General features: G+C 37.7%; 1 protein-coding gene across 1 annotated transcript in view; it reads left to right on the top strand.

Annotated features, from left to right (window-relative positions):
- Positions 1-17,830, top strand: part of STK3 (serine/threonine kinase 3) — a 267,782-nt gene that overhangs the window by 162,895 nt on the left and 87,057 nt on the right. The gene's annotated exons all lie outside the window — the stretch shown is intronic.

The following is a 17,830-nucleotide window of genomic DNA, read 5'->3' as shown; positions in this document are numbered from 1 at the left end:
CAGTATTTACATGTGGATCTCTACTTCTTCCTTACGGATTATGCTTTATCCATACTAGTCTGTGACAGTTGGAATTCTGAATGGTTGACACTGGGTTTAAGCAGGTTGGTTGTCATTTAAGAAAATCAACTTGTAGGATTTCTTATCCTGGAGTAGATTAGAACCAGGTCAAGAATCTGTGTCATCAGATTGATGGGGTAGGAGAGATTATTTCATCATGAATGACTCTGGGAGAGTAGTAGCTTCAGCAAAGACAAGACTGGAGCTTTTTCGTTTGTTCAGCTCAGTTCTACTCATCTTAGTTCTGTTTTTATGGAGGAACTTTCTGATCTTACAGAGCTGTGGCTATATTGGTAGCACTAGTTGCCCTGGAGGGAAACTATATCTTATGGGTATCTGAGGAAGAGCCATACTTTCCAGCCAGGTTTTCATTTTTCTTGTGTGTTTCTGTTTTTTCCCCAGATAAGTTATGAAGTTTGTCCTGGTAAGAATGCTGTATAAATCTCCTCTGCCACATAATAGTACATGCTCTTGGAATATTGGTTTCATGAATGAATACTAATTACAGTAGAGTCAGAGTCAAGCTGTGTGTGTGTGTGTGTATGTGTGTTATAGTAGAACTAAAGATACATAGCTCTGGAAGCTAAGAGAACTTTCAGGTAAACCTCCTGCCTTAGTAAGCTACTTTCTTTTCAAGTGTTCTACCATCCCTACTTCTCATTTCATAGAGCACACCTTCTGAAAATGTGTTCCTTAAGATACCCATTCGGTGAAATTCTCTGATAAATATAGATAAATAATATACAATAATCAGAAGTATTTGGGAAATGCATATTTATCCTAGAGATAAATTATTACAGAACTACGGTATATATTATTAACTTATTAAATGCAAATAGTACAGGAAGGAAAGTTTAAAAATTACATTACCCAAGCTTTCCTTCACTTATTTGACCATGAAAAGCTTTTAATGAGGAACTTGTCAGTGATTAACATCCTGTGTAATAAGTATCTGAGAAACACATTTTGGGAAATGCTGTCATGAGAGCCCTCTAGTTCCCTGACCCTAGTTCCTAGTCTGCTTTCTTTTTATTAGCACATCCTCCCTTCACTTCTATATCCAGCTTAGAGACTATATTTCGTTGCTTCTGCCACTCTCTTATATTCTAAACTCCTCTTAGAGGCTATATTTCATTGCTTCTGCCACTCTCTTATATTCTAAACTCCTCTGCCCTAATATCTTGTCTTTTCTGCCTCTCCTGGAAAACTTTGATATGGTCCAGTCTCTGTGTTCATCTTCTCTGCATCTTTACCCTGGCTATTGAGTGCTGCTGAGGATAATCTTCCATCTGTACAGATGAGGGCTACCAGATCAAGACCTTCTGCCCCATTTGGGCCCTCAGAACTTTCCTGGAAGCCTGTGTTTCTCGGTTCAGCAATTCCTCATTCTACAGAGTGGCTAGTTTAGATCTTCACTACATCTCTTCTTGCTACCTCCCATCTCAGTTTCAGTAGATGACCTTGCTCCCTACTTTATAGAAAAAAAATGAAATGTTATAATGCGAGTACCTAGAGAAGTTGTATAGGTGTTTTAAATGTGGTCTTTGGAATAAGGTTAAAAAATTGAGTCATTCTTAATTTCCTTTTCTTCCTTCACCCTTCATGGAAGTAACATCTCATCAGTTCTGCCCTCTAAATATCCCTCTCCTCTTCTCATGATCTCGGCTTGGATTTCTTTAGTGAAAGTCCTCATAGTTTCTCACTTGTGAGGCTTCTAAGCTGATCCTCTGCCTCCAATCTTCATTCCCTGCCCACCATACAGATTTTAGCACATTTTTCTTCTGCTTATGACCTCCCAGTGACTACCAATTGTTTATAGGCTAAAGCTCAACACCAGTTAAGAAGCAGTATATGCTCTGGTTACTACTTACCTTTCTATTCCCTCTTCATCCTTCTTCCAGCTTCTCAGCTCTTACAGAGCTTTTTCACCTTTGGCCTCTTGCAATGCCCAAATCCTTCTGTGGGATTTATCCTTCTTTTGCTAAATCACATTCATCCACTCAGGCTCAGTTAAGAGGTTGCTTCCTCTGTCAACTTCAGGTTAGGAATAAGTGCCCCTCTAATAGGCTCCCATCTCACCCCAAGCTTTCACTCTTACAGCACTGTCATGCTTTATTGTGAGCATGTGCTTTTTGTTCATTCCCCACTGTATTTTTTATACCTAATACAATACCTAGCACTTGGTAAGAGTTCATGAAATGTTTTCTGAACAAATGGTGTGGTATAGTAAAGAGCACGGGATGTGAAGCCAAATCATTAATTGTGTTACTTAATTCTGTCTGAGTTTCAGTGATATGTTTTGTCTCTCTGTTGTGTATATGTGTGCAGGTGTGTGTATTATGTAAATTCAAAACAAGCCTAGCAGTGTTTTAAATATAGTTGATGATCAATAAAGGATAATATTCATCTATCCATCCTATTAATTTGTCCTTCCAACAACTTGATAAGAGGGAGCATCTGGGAAGCCCCAGGCATTGCCAGCCTTGCTTCCCATGCAGTGAGAAAGACCGTATCTTCCTGGGACTGGAGATGGTGAGCTGTCGAGCAGCTCTGTTCTTCCCACGGCAAATTCTTACCTCCACCTTTTCCTGCCTCCTCCAAGACCTTGCTCCATCTCTCTTTTTTCAGTAAGCTAGCCAATGGGGCTTCTATAGATAGTGATGATCTCCAAAATGAACTGAATAGCATCAACATGATTAAGAGGGGTTTGAATGGCAAGATAAGCAAATGCTAGAGAAGTACTTAGTGCACTTGGCACCTCCTGACCAAGAGTATGTTTGATAATATCTATTGATATGACTTGAAATGAAAGAACTGTTTTCCACTATTTGTGAAATTTGACGTCTCTTTGAGAAAATGAGTAGAGTGTCGTGGAAGTATAAAAGAGTACATTTACATTTTATTTTATTTTATTTTTGGAAAGGGAGAAAAAGGTGAATTTCTCAGGTTATAGCTGTTATTAATTGAGCTCCTACTGCAGGCCGAACACTGTGCTCAGGACTTTGTATGCGTTATCTTATTTACTCCTCACAAGGATCCTGTAAAATAGCATTTCACTACCATTTAGCACTAAGGAAACTGAGACTTGGGAATGTTGTCCAAGATTTTCATAGCAAGTAAGCAATATACTGGAACCAGTATATAGACACAGGGTTGATACTAGAATCACATCACTGTTCTGGGGCCAGTGAGCTCAATGTCATTCTTGGGCAGGATTCTAGAACATTTAAGAGTCCTTTAGGAAAGATCAGGATCCTTATAAGTCAGCATAGATTCCTGAGAAGAAATCATATCAGAATAATATAATTTACTTTTTTGACAGCATTGCTAAACTTCAAGGTCAGAGAAAATGCAGAGTTTGAATATTGTATCTTAGGATATTAGAAAAGTATTTAACAAGGTCTTTCATGATATCCTTGTAGACATTATGTAGTGTGACCTAGCTGGTGGTCCTGTTATGAGAGTGCAACAGTTATACTCAAATGTGCTTATATCAGTGAGAGTTTACTGGAAGAAACAGAAACTACTCTAGGTATTCCACACACAAAGAAATGTAAGTCAGAGTTTGTATTCATGTGTTCTCATATTGCTTTAAAGAACTGCGTGAGACTGGGTAATATATAAAGAAAAGGGGTATAATTTGCTCATGGTTCTGCAGCCTGTACAGGAAGCGTGGCTGGGGAGGCCTCAGGAAACCTACAATCATGGTAGAAGGGGAAGGGGAAGCTGGCACGTCCTACGTGGCTGAACAGGAGAAAGAGCAAAGGGGTTGGTGCTATACCCTTTTAAACAACCAGATCTTGTGAGAACTCAACCACGAGACAGTACTAGGGAGATGGTGCTAAACCATTAGAAACCACCCCCATGATCCAGTCATCTCCACCAGACCCCCCTCCAGCATTGGGAATTAAAATTCAGCGTGAGATTTAGGTGGGGACATAGAGCCAAGCCATATTAGAGATGTAGATGTTAAGAAAATCAGTGGAAGGCTAGAGGAGAAGACTGTGTAGCATAGGCTTCAGGAGTGACTCCCACACCACCACAAAAGTGAGCATATAAGGAACAACTACTACTGCCACAATGAGGAATAGCAATCCAGAGGCTGCCACTGGCACTGTTGAGTTCAGTAATACAGATTGAAATAAACCATCATTGCTATTTAGGGATTAGAAAGCTACTAAATATTACTGCAACCACTCCTCAGTACCTGTGAAACTGGTGACTAGATGCTAGAATGCTGCTGTAAATAATCAAGTCTCCATGACAGGGCTTGCAAGAAGGAAATAACTAAACTAGCAGACACATAGCTTCTGTTTGTTTTTTCCACCCCACAGTTGTGAAAGAGTGCACTTACCCAGAACTCTAGTTGCAAGGAATTCTGAGAAATGTGGTGCTCACCTCTCTAGCCTCTATGATACAAAGGCTCACCAGAGGCACATGGCAGTGGTTGCTAAATTTCGGTCGACTACAGTGTTAAATAATAAATCGTTTACCAGAAGATTTCTCATTTTGTGATACAGAACCTCGGCCTCAAGCCCTGGCTAGCTCAAAATTTTTCATAGAAACTTGGGTGAAGCTATAAGGTGAAGGTCCATCAGAATTGCAAATAACGTGAAGTGGAACAAAATAAAAATATGTTATAGGATAGAATGAGGATCCTAAAAGATCACCACAGGCTGGAGCAGTGGGCTTGATTTACAAGATAAACCCTGGTCTTGGGTCCAAATAACTAGCCTTACAAGTATTTGTAACAGTCAGTCTTCAGAGATACTGGTCTGAAGACTGGAGCAGGGTTTGGGCATCTCTGCTTTTAAAATATATTTTTTAAAATTTAAAAACTCTACAAGAGCTTCTGAGGGGCAGCTAGGACAGATAACCACTTTTTAGAACAAGGAAATAAACAGCTTCCCTCTGCTCTCGGAGCTGGGAGCTGGAACTCATCTGGAATATTGTGTTTAGAACTTACGGGAATATTTAAGAAGGCTGGAGATACACTGGAGCATGTTGAACAGAGAGGCAGCTGGATGGTGATGTAGGTGGAGACCATGTTGTGTTAAGAATGGGTGGGGAGGCCAGGCGTGGTGCTCATGCCTGTAATCCCAGCACTTTGGGAGGCTGAGGCAGGTGGATCACCCGAGGTTGGGAGTTCGAGACCACCCTGACCAACATGGAGAAACCCTGTCTGTACTAAAAATACAAAATTAGCTGGGTGTGGTGGCCTATAATCGCAGCTGCTCGGGAGGCTGAGGCAGGAGAATTGCTTGAACCTAGGAGGCGGAGGTTGCAGTGAGCTGGAGATTGCACCATTGCACTCCAGCCTGGGCAACAAGAGCAAAACTCCATCTCAAAAAATATAAAAAGAATGGGTAGCGAGGTCGGGCGCCGTGGCTCACACCTATAATCCCAGCACTTTCGGAAGCCAAGGCAGATAAGGTCAGAAGTTCGAGACCAGCCTGGCCAACATAGTGAAACCCCATCTCTACTAAAAATACAAAAATTAGCCGGGCATGGTGGCATGTACCTGTAATCCCAGCTACCCAGGAGGCTGAGGCAGGAGAATCGCTGGAACCCAGGAGGCAGAGGCTGCAGTGAGCCGAGATCGTGCCACTGCATTCCAGCCTGGGTGACAGAGCAAGACTGTCTCAGAAAAACAAAAAAAGAATGGGTGGAGAAATCACCAGTTATGTTTAGGTTGTATATAATTTACTTATATTAACCTTTCATAAATATTTATCATTTCTTAAATACTGGGTTAAATAATATTTACTAAATATACATTTTAACAATGTCTTACCTGTATATGCCTATAGTATTTATTGATTTTGAGAATTTCAGAGTTTATTTTGGACAGCACATATATGCAGTTTTACTTAAATAGTAGGAGAAAGCAAATGAAGTTCTGCTTTAGCTTTTTAGGAGTTACTCTGGAAACAGATACTAGATATTCAGCGGCAGTTTAGGAGAGATACCAAGAAAGGAAGGCTGACTCTGCTCCCTGGTTCATCCATTGTTCCTAGACAAAATTGTGAAGTGTGAGGCAATTTGTTTTGTTCTGAACATCTACTTCCATGCCGTATTCTTTGCTTAGTAATATCTTTCTCTCAGTTCTCATATCCTTTCCTTCCTTCCTTTTTTCCCCCAAAATCTGTTTTGGAAAAAGACCAGATACACAGGAATAAAATGCCTAATAATGTTCCTAATGTTCATGAAATACATTTTCACCCAGAATCATACAGCCTTGAGCCAAAGGAGTAAATCACTAAGGATGGAATTTTAGATGCCAAGAAATAATTGGCAAGGGTAGGAGAATGTGTAGGGGAATTACTTTCCCACTTATCATGCTTTTATGAAACACTGTTGCATTCCTCTTTAACTTAGGAGGTTAATGTTGCCTGGGATATGACAATAAAGGTGACAGCAATGAACTACAGGTCCCTCTTGCAAATACTCATCGTATTTCTGGGCAACTAGAAATCGTTCATTTTCCTTTACAAAAGTACGAGGAAGCCAGGTAAGGTGTGGCTGCAGTGGTTTGGAGTTCCCTGTGGGCACTGAGTATAGTCTACTCTTCTGTGTGCTCTTGGTCCGTGGGATGTTTAACAAAGTATAACCCAGCTCAGACCTGCTGGTGTATGTATTTTGGTTGTAGGATACCTCTTTTTTAGCACAGAACACACACAAGGATGTAAATATTAGTCTTCCCTGTACAAATGAAAATCTCTTTCCTGTATAGGCCTTTGAAGAAAGCATTTTCATAGATACACACAGTGACCATTACAATATTCATTACTTGCACAGGAAATCCTTTTACTTAACTAAAATCTTGGGCTTCAATTTTTGTTTCCTTCTATTCTGCCTTCATTGGAGATTGAAAACAGCTGGTCATTATTTTCTGTGCAAAGAACCCTTCATAAATACTTGGATACTTACTAAGTTCTTCCTCAGACTTGACTTTTCTTAGCTGAATAATTTCAGTCTCTTTAACCTTTGTGCAGGTATTATTTTCTAAGCTTTTTAATCTCTTATGAATAGTCTGTGGAACTTCTCCATGTTATGTTTATCCTTCTTTGTTTTAAAATACAGTATGGTGAAGTTCAGAAAAAAACTGATGTCAGTAGCTTCTGTGTTAACATCCTGGTTTTTATATGTATTCACTATACTCTTGGCAACAAATTAAAGGACACATTTCCAAGGTCATTAATGAGGTGGAACCACCCACATCTTAAAATATTTTTAGAAGAACAAATTAGGTAATCTTTATAAATCTCTTTGATGTTGACACATACTTTGCTAAAGTCATGATTGTTATTTTATTCTCTAAACTTGAATATCTTTGTCATAATCATGGTAAGAAGTTAAAAATTAAATTTTTTGTTAAAGTATTTTTAAATATTACTTTATATATTTACATTTTTATGAGGACTTTTGTTTAGAAGATGTGCAAATTAGGAAACTTAATGAATAATTGTGGGTGGACTGACATATTTTCTATGGTATTATATTCCTCACAATTTGATTTACTTGTTAATGTTTTGGGGATGCATGAAGGAGATGAAAAGCAACCTTTTTCTTTAAAATTTCTTATCCACAAAGAGAATGAATGATAATTACCTTATTCTTTGTTGCTAATAGGCTTTTAGTTCCATAAGCAACTAGTTGAAGGAATTGGGGCCAAAATTGAGGAACTAGGTAATTCTGAACATTAAAATTATTGTTAAAATAAAATGTTTTTTTTAAGCTGGGGATCAGAATTCAGCTGCAGCTGGAGAAATTGATGTCAATTTTATGTGATTATTCTTTCTGTGCTTAAAAAAAGTATTTGCCGTAGCAACCACATCACATATGACAGTGGTTACTGTCTTGAGATTTCCTGCTTTATTTTCTCATTGAAGAGCCTAGTATTTTTTTTTTTTTTTGATAAGTCGTAAGTCAGAAACATCATCCTCTCTGTCCCACTTCTGTGAACATGTATCTCCCTGGAGACTCAGCTCCACATTGTGGCATGTGTTTCATATTGTGTCGTTAAACATTACTGGGCAATTGCAGCTGCCCCCTCCCGTTAACTTTTAAAACAAACCTAACCTGTTTTCCTCTTTAAAATTATTTTAAAATTGTTTTTTAATCTTTTATGTGTATGACAAAGAGATACTCTAAATGTTAATGCTAGGTTTTAAATTAAGCAATGGAAAATATTTAGAAGTGTAAGCACATACGTTTGAATAAAAAATTAAGTGTAAACATATCTTGGTTAATAGTATCTTATCAAATCATCCAGAAAGAAAATCTAACAGAATAGATTCCTTCTTTTATTTAAGTTGCTTTTAAACTTTTGTTAACTCTCTGTAAGAATGTTTATTTTATCTTAGGAATGGGTTATTTTTTAAATTTTTGAGTATGGAAGCCAAAAGGCATTTTGCCATAGGTTTTTTAGGTCAACCTGTAAAAAAACCTTTAAAACTATAATGTATCTGAAACGTACTGATATTTAAACTACTCTGTATAATAGTGGACTTCAAGTTTGAAATTGGGATGTTTCTGCAGTAAAACTGAAGATCGCTGCTTCTTCTGCTTCTCCCTACATCCTCCATTTGGGAATAGAAATGTATCAGTTAAGGACTGAATTTGACTGTATGTACCAATAAACCCAAATAACAGTGGTTTAAACAAAATAAGATTAATTTCTTTTCTCATTTAACGAGAAATCCAGAAGCAGAGTATCCAGCACTGGCAGAGTGAGTTCATGATGTCATTAGAAATCCTTTCTGTGACACCATCTTTAGGGTATTATGCTTGTTCTTCTGCCTGCAAAATAAATGCAGGATCTCTAGACATCAAGTCTGCATTCCAGGCAGTAGAAAAGAGCAAAAAACAGAAAGGATTGTGCCTGTATCAAGAAAACAGAGCTTTCCTAGAAACCCTTACTTGATTTTTTTTTTTTTTTTAAGAGAAGGGTCTTACTTTGTCATCTAGAGTGGAAATGGTGGTGTGATCATAGCCCATAGCTTATTGCAGCTTCAAACTCCTGGCCTCAAGCAATCCTCCTGCCTCAGCCTCCCAAAATGCTGGGATTAGAGGTATGAGCCACCATACCTGGCCTAAACCATTACTTTTATGTGTCATTAGCCAGAATTGTATTACATGGCCACTTTTTCCAACAAGATAGATACTTTCTCACCCGTAGGCAGGAAGCTAGGAATTATAGATATTAGGGAGGCACATTTTTCACTTCAAGACACTACGACATTAATGGTGGCTCATGTGACTTCAGTTAGAAGCTCCTGATTGAGATGTTGTCAGGAGCACGCACAAGACTGTTGGGGTTAGAAGAGTAGATTCCTGGAATGAAATTTCCTAGTAATTTCCTTTCTTTATTTAATCAGCACCAAGGAGAAGTCTGCTTCTCCCCTTTCTGTTGCTACCACTTCTCTCTAATCAAACTGTTTCTTCTCTGACTCATTGCAGAAAAGAACACTGTCTTTCCTTCAGCCTTTTTCTTACTCTCCTCATCTTTATAGGAAATGCCTGGTCAGCCCATCTTTCTGTTTTGAAGGTTTTTATAGAAGATTAAAATTCCCCCCACTTTATTCTTTGTAGTGAAAAAAACAACTTCTGAGATTTGATTTTTCTCCTTCTCCTTCCCAGTGTATGCTGCTACTCTTAGTATGTAGGTCATATTAGAATAGGTACTCTATAAATGTTAGTTTCTGGTAGGAAAATATTAGTTTTTAATTTGCTCCAATAATGGTTTGGGTGAATTTTCTCAGATACAGAGGTCTGAAGTAAGAGTCAGTGGTATATCAAGAGAACCCTGTTTATTACAGTACTGGGGAGTTTGTAAAGATTCTGGGATGAAGAGTTCCTTATCTCCTAGTTGAGGAGAACACAAAGAAGACCATAATGAGAGCCTCAGCAGTGAAGCCAGTGCTGGATGAAAAAAAAAAAAAATTAATGAAAGCAATGTGGTCCTGGCTTGGTGTGGAGAGAGGAAGATGATCTGGGGAGGAACATAGGTCACAGAGGGCTGCTGTCTTCACTGAATTAGTAGTGCCACAATGCATGCTTTTTGTAGTTTCTATTGTTTTGTTTCATTTTTACCAAAGTACCTACAAATACTAAATTTACTTTTTATAGAATGCTATCTAGAAATACGCTTCAGTGAAACCTTTCTATTCATTATCAAATACAGTTGATAATGGTGGTTTAGGAGTTTCTTACTTTTCCAGCAGTTCGTTTCTAAAGAAACCATTTTTCCTCTCCTCCCTGATTCTGACTTTCCTTGACAAACTTGATAACCCTTATTATATAATACTGAATGTTAAAGTTTTCAGATGTATTTATGTGTGTGACACATTTTAAGACTTCTTGATGAAAACAGAACTTACAACTAAATATATAATTCTATTACAGAATCAATCTTCATTTTAGAAAGAAAAAGAAACAAAAAGAATATTGAGCAAAGATTTTCTTTAAGGGATTATCTACCTTCTCCTAGCTCTATGGTTTGATTTACTACTTTGATTAGTTTATAAAAAAATATGTGTAAGTTGAGCTACACTTGCAATTTTTTTAAACTTGCAAAATGGGACAGAAATGGAGAATAACAGGTTAAATTCCTAGACTCGATTTTCATTTAAGAGGTTACCATGGGAACCAAATTTCAATTCTGAATATAGAGAAATATGTCTTGTAATGATGAAGCCTACAGACAAATCAAAGGTACTAAAAATCTGCTGAAAATGTTAATGGAATGTATGTGTCCTATCTAAACGTCAGTAATGTAACCCATCAGATTAACCAGTTTTTGTTTTTGTTGTTGATTCCAGGGAACAAAATTGAAGATGAACACCATAAACACCATGTCTTTATTTTTAGCATATTTATTGATTGTTAAAATATTACACCTTCTCTTCTATATATTTTGTTCATTTTTAACACTCCTGTAAAATCTGTTATGACAGGAAATCTAAAGGCAGCCTTGGCCATTATCTTGCTGAACTGTCCCTAAGGAGTTTCATTTTCATGAACTTTGAATGTGAGATATGAGAGTGTTCTAAGTTCTAAATTCTAAAGGTTTACCGCAAATATTGGTGTTTTATACTATCTTAAATTTGATAGACTGTCTCAATATCTTTACAGTGGGTACCGTTTGGGTCCCAGATGTCTTGTAGCATTTATTTTCTAGCCATCTAAAGCTGTAATTAGAGGACTGGTCCTTAGATAAACAGTTGTGTTGAGAGTCTTTTTCTATTTTTCCACTAATACATGCATATTCTGAAAATCAGGTTCTTTCTGACTCTACTGGGATAGATCATTCTATTATTACTTGCACCAACCTAATAATAATTGTAGTAGTCACAATACTTTCTCAAATACGTTACCAGCAGTGCACCAGTGCTAGTAATGAAATACATATAGCTTCTACTAATTCAAAAGTAACATTGAAAAACCATGTAACATGGCTCCTGCTGTTGTTCATAGATATTGAATATCTAGGTAGACAGTCAAAAACACCAATTGATAGAGATAGCTGTGAAATTATTTACGTAAAGGACTTGGAATTCTGCATTAGGGAACTTATGACTTAATGAAAAGTAAAGATGGAAACACATTTAAAAGACATAACTCAGCCAGGTGTGGTGGCCCACACCTGTGATCTCAGCACTTTGGGAGGCCAAAATGGGAGGATTGCTTGAGTCCAGGAGTTTGAAACCAGCCAAGGCAGCATAGTAAGACCTCATCTCTACAAAAAGTAAACAAAAATTAACCAAGTGTGGTGGTGCATGCCTGTAGTCTTAGCTACTCAGGAGGCTGAGATGGGAAGATCGCTTGAGCCCGGGAGGTCAAGCCTTCAGTGGATAGAGATCATGCCACTGCACTCCAGACTGGGAGACAGAAGGAGAGACCCTGTCAGTCAGTCAAATCAGTCGGTCTGCCCCCCCCCCCATCCATCCATACAACATATTCATAGGGTAAAAATAAAAATTACTTTTACCAATAATTATATAATTCACATGTTTACATTGTATCGTAATCGTTCATTTAATCAGAGATTAGGCTCAACCATCAAAACACCCACTAGAAATTGAAAAAGACCTCTGGATAGGTATTAAAAAATAAGATTACTTGCAAATAAAGATCACATAGAGAAAAACTTAGTTATTTAAAAAAGAGTAAATAACACAAAACCACATAATTAGCAGGATTTCTGAGATACATTTCTATACTCATGTTCATAGAAGCATTATTCAACGAAAGTGGAAAAACCCAAGTATTCATTGACAGACAAATGGATAAGCAAAATGTAGTATATGCATAGAATTGAATGTTATTTATCCTTGAAAAGGAAGGAAATGTTGACACATGCCACAACATGAATGAACCTTGAGGTCATTATGTTAAATGAAATAAGCCAATCATAAAAAAAAAAAAAAAGGAGAAAAAAAAAAACACTTTAATGGATTTCACTTATATGAAGTATCCAGAGTAGTAAGACTCATAAAAACAGAAAGTAAAATGGTGGTTGCTAGAGGTAGGGAAAAATGGCGAGTTGTTTATTGGGTACAAGAGTCTCCATTTTGCAAGGTGAAAGTTCTGGAGATTGGTCACACAATACCTCATGCTACTGAACTGCACATTTTTAAATGGTTAAGATGGTAATTAAAACATTTTTTTATTGCGGTAAAATGCATATACCTAAAATTCACCATCTTAACCATTTTTAAACATAAGCATACCTCATTATTGCGATTTGCTTTTTTGTGCTTCACAGACACTGTTTTTTACATATTGAAGGTTTGTGGCAACCTTGTGTCAAGCAAGTCTGTTGGCGCTGTTTTTCCAACGTTATGTGCTCACTTTGTGTTTCTGTTTCATAGTTTGGTACTTTTCACAATATTTCAAACCTTTTCATCGTTATATCTGTTACAGTAATCTGTGATCAGTGGTCTTTGATGTTACTATTGTAATTGTTTTGGGACACAACAAACTGTGCCTATATAAGATGGCAAATTTAATTGATAGTTGTAGTATGTGTTCTGACTGCCCCACCAGCAGGCCATTACCCTGTTTCTCTCCCTCTCCTCAGACCTCCCTGTTCTTTGAGACACCACAGTAGTGAAATTAGGCCCATTGATAACCCTACAATGGCCTCTATGTGCTAAAGTGAAAGGAAGAGTCACACATCTCTCACTTTAAATCAAAAGCTAGAAATGATTAAACTTAGTGAGGAAGGCATATTGAAAGTTGAGACTGGGTGAAAGCTAGGCCTCTTGCACCAAACAGCCAAGTTGTGAATGCAAAGAAAAAGTTATTAAAGGAAATTAAAAGTTCTACTGTAGTGAACACATGAATGATAAGAAAGTGAAACAGCCTTTCCCTTTCTGATATGGAGAAAGTTTGAGTGGTGTGGATAGAAGATTAAACCAGTCACAACATTTCCTTAAGCCAAAGACTAATCCGGATCAAGGCTCTAATTCTGTTCAATTCTGTAAAGGCTGAAAGAGGTGAGGAAGCTGCAGAAAAAAAGTTTGAAGCTAGCATAGGTTGGTTCGTGACATTTAAGGAAAGAAGCTATCTCCATACCGTAAAAGTACAAAGTGAAACAGCAAGTACTGGTGTAGAAGCTGCAGCAAGTTATCCAGAAGTTGTAGCTAAGATAATTGATGAAGGTGGCTACACTAAACAACATAATTTCAATATAGAAGAAACAGTCTTCTATTGGAAGATGTCATCTAAGACTTTCCTAGCTACAAAGGAGAAGTCAATGCCTGGCTTCTGAGCTTCAAAGGACAGGCTGGTGGTGGAGATTAAGTTAAAACCAATGTTCATTTACCATTTTGAAAATCCTAGGGCCCTTAAAAATTGTGCTAATTCTGTTCTGCCTATGCTCTGTAAATGGAATAATGAAGCCTGGATGGCAGCACATTTGTTTACACCATGGTTTGCTGAATATTTTAAGCCTACTGTTGAGACCTACTGCTGAGAAAAAAAAAGATTATCTTTGGACTGTTACTGCTCAGTGAGAATGCACCTGGTCACCCAAGGGCTCTGATGGGAGTATGCAGGGAAATTAATGTTGTTTTCATGCCTGCTAACACAACATCCATTTTGTAGCCCATAGATCCAGGAGTATTTTAGACTTTCAAGTCTTATTATTAAGAAATACATTTTATAAGGCAATATCTGCCATAAATAGTGATTGCTCTGATGGATCTGGGCCAAGTAAGTTGAAAACCTTCTGGAAAGGATTCACCATTCTTCATGTTATTAAGAACACTTGTGATTCATAGGAAGAGGTAAAAAGATCAGCATTAACAGGAGTTTGGAAGAAGTCCATTCCAACCATCATGGATGACTTTAAGGGGTTAAAGACTTCAGTGGAGGAAGTAACTGCAAGTGTGGTGGAATTAGTGAAAGAACTAGACTTGGAAGTACAACCTGAAGATGTGACTGAATCGCTGCAATCTCATTATTAAACTTGAACAGATGAAAAGTTACTTCTTGTGGATGAGCAAAGAAAGTGGTTTCTTGAGATGGAATCTACTCCTTGTGAAGATGCTGTGAACATTGTTGAAATGACAACAAAGGACTTCGAATTTTCCATAAACTTAGTTGATAAAGCAGTGGTAGAGTTTGAAAGGATTGACTACAATTTTGAAAGTCGCTCTGCTGTGGGTAAAATGTTATGAAACAGCATCTCATGCTACAGAGAACTCTTCTGTGAAAGGAAGAGTTAACTGATACAGCAAACTTCACTGTGGTATTATTTAAGAAACGCTACAGCCACCCCAAACTGGACTTCTAAGCAGCACAGGTGCCTTTGCACTCTCTCATTATTCTCCAGGGTTCTCCCGCTGACATTTCAGTCAAATCTTAGCTGTTTATCTGTTGCCTTGGTCTTTTTTTGTTGAGAATGGACTAGCACCAGGCCTCTCTTGTCAGCCATCTTTCTGATGTCACTCCTAAACATAACTTTTAGAAAACCAAATACCGCATGTTCACACTTAAAAGTGGAAGCTAAATGTTGAGAACACATGGACACATCTGGGGAACAACATACACTGGGGCTTTTCAGAGAGTGGAGGCTGGGAGGAGGGAGAGGATCAGAAAAAACAACAAATGAGTACTAGGCTTAATACCTGGGTGATGAAATAATCTGTGCAACAAACCCCCATGACACAAGTTTACCTATGTAACAAACCTGCACATATACCCCCGACCTTAAAAGTTAAAAAATTTTTTCTTTAAGAAAATTGACGTTGTGAAGGCAAGCAATCAAACAAACATAACTTTTATGTGCACTGGGAAACCAAAAAATTTATGTGACTTACATTATTGCAATATTCTCATTATTGCAGTGGTCTGGAACCAAACCTGCAATAACTGCGAAATATGCCTCTATCTAGTTCAGTGGTATTAATCTTAAGCACTTCCATGAAGTTGTGCAGCCATCACCACCATCAGTTTCCGTAATTCTTTTCATCTTGTAAAACTCAACTTCTGTACCCATGAAACACTAACTCCCCGTTTCCCTGTCCTCTTATTCCCTAGTAACCACCATTCTGTTTTCTGTCTCTATGATGTTGACTACTCTAAATACCTGACATAAGTGGAATCATACAGTATTTTGTTCTCTTGTTACTAGCTTATTTCACATAGCATAATGTCCTCAAGGTTCATCCATGTTGTAGCATGTGTCAGAATTTCCTTCCTCGCATTTTGCTTATCCATTCCTCCGCAAATGGGCACTTGGCTTGCTTCCATGTGTTAGCTATTATGAATAATGCTGCAATAAACATGGGGATACAGATACCTCTTCAAGACCTGGCTTTCAATTCCAGATATATACCCAGAAGTAAGATGGTAAATTTTATCTTATAAAAAAATTTTTTTAAAACACATAAGGTGAAGTCAATAAAACCTTCGTTTTGATATGGCAAACCATTTTATTTTAAGGCAATGAGACAGAATTTTTTTAATGAATAAATATCACCATTACCACTCTCTCTTGTATCCTCACCTAAGCCGTCTCACCTAGGCTCCCAATCTGTCAAATAATGCACATAGAGATCCAAAAGTAGGGAGAAAGGAAAGAGGAGATAGGATGCTTACCTGTCAGTTCTGTCTCCCTCACCCCACCCTTTTGTTTTTTGAAGTTTGTTTAAGAATTCCAGACTCTCTGATTTGTCACATAAACTAGGCATCGATTTAGGCTTTCCTCATATTTTAAAGACTAAAATAAGTCTTAGCATGCATTCTTTTGACCAAAATGACCTTAAAGCTCATCCCAACTAACAGTGTTACTTAGTTGTCATAGTAGTAACTGTAGTTTTAAACTGTGCCAGGACTATCACAAATGCAATCTAGGTTGATCAGATGACTGTTATGAATATTATGTGTCTTTTTAGAGGAACAATGAGACTAGAATGTCTCCATAGGCAAGTAAACAAGTTGATGATGACTCTGAAACATATATCCTATGAAAGGAACTGGGGATGTTTTATATTAAAAATAGACAGCCAAGACAGGAGCCATTACCTCTGTCTTCAGATATTTGAGGAACAATTATATGAAACAGGAATTTATTTGGAACATGAGTGTAAATTACAGAAGGAAAGATTTCAGTTTTACATTTTAAAAATACTTTTTGTAACTTACAGTTGCCCAGCAGGGCCCCTTGTGGGGAGGTGCACTCCCCACAAAAAATTTTTAAGAAACTAGTTTACCACCTGACCAACATGGAGAAACCCCATCTCTACTAAAAATACAAAATTAGCCAGGCATGGTGGCATGTGCCCGTAATCCCAGCTACTTGGGAGACTGAGGCAGGAGAATTGCTTAAACTCAGGAGGCAGAGGTTGTGGAGAGCTGAGATCATGCCATTGCACTCCACCCTGCACAACGAGCAAAACTCCATCTCAAAAAGAAAAAAGAAAGTAATTTACTTTCTATTTGGAGAATTACATGGGAAATGCCTTCTTGGTGGTCTCTGGGACATTTATTTGGAGCCCTGGGGCTTTAAGGAATCCAATTTGAAAACCACCGATCAAGACCAGTATAGCCAGATTAAAAATCTAGTTATTCCAAATATTTATTTCCTATTTAGTCATTCAGTATAAAAAATGAAGAGCCATTGAAAGATGCTGAGGAGAATGACGTGTTTTGGTTTGTATTTAGAAAGGTCACCATGTTGACAATATGGAAATTAAAATCAAAACTGTGATATTGGAAGCAAGGAGACGAGTTTGGAGGCTGCTACAATGGCCTAAGCAAGAAATGTTTAGAAGCTAAACTAAGACAGTTGCAATGATAAGTAGAGAAAAGGGGTTATGGTTAACTGTATTGAGAAGTAGAATTAAAAGACCTAATAATCAGTTTGCTGTGGTGGGAAGGGAGGAATCTGAGTTAATTCTCAACTTTATTATTTTTGGGAATTGAGTAAATAAGGTTGACTTTAGTGGAGATAGAATATGTCGGGGGAGCTGTAGGTTTGAAGGGAAAGATCTTGAATTTAGTTTTAGAACTGATAAATTAATTGGCAGCTCACCTCAGATTAAGTTGTCTAATAGCAAGCAAAGTTAGATATGGAACTTAGGAGCAAGGTCTGGGCTAGAGAAGTAGTGTTGGGAGACATGGATGTAAGTTTGGCAGGCGAAGCTGTGGACGTCCAGGGGCAGAGGGAATCAGAAAGACTGAGGAAGCAGTTCGATAGATATAAGAGGAAACTGAGTAAGTCCTTATAATTTCTTTTTTAATTTTTTAAAAGTATATA

This window comes from Rhinopithecus bieti, unplaced genomic scaffold, assembly GCF_001698545.2.
Source record: "Rhinopithecus bieti isolate Rb0 unplaced genomic scaffold, ASM169854v2 scaffold_73, whole genome shotgun sequence".
NCBI classification, from domain to species: domain Eukaryota; kingdom Metazoa; phylum Chordata; class Mammalia; order Primates; family Cercopithecidae; genus Rhinopithecus; species Rhinopithecus bieti.
The sequence above is the reverse complement of the archived record's forward strand: the minus strand, read 5'-3'. Positions and strand labels throughout refer to the sequence as shown.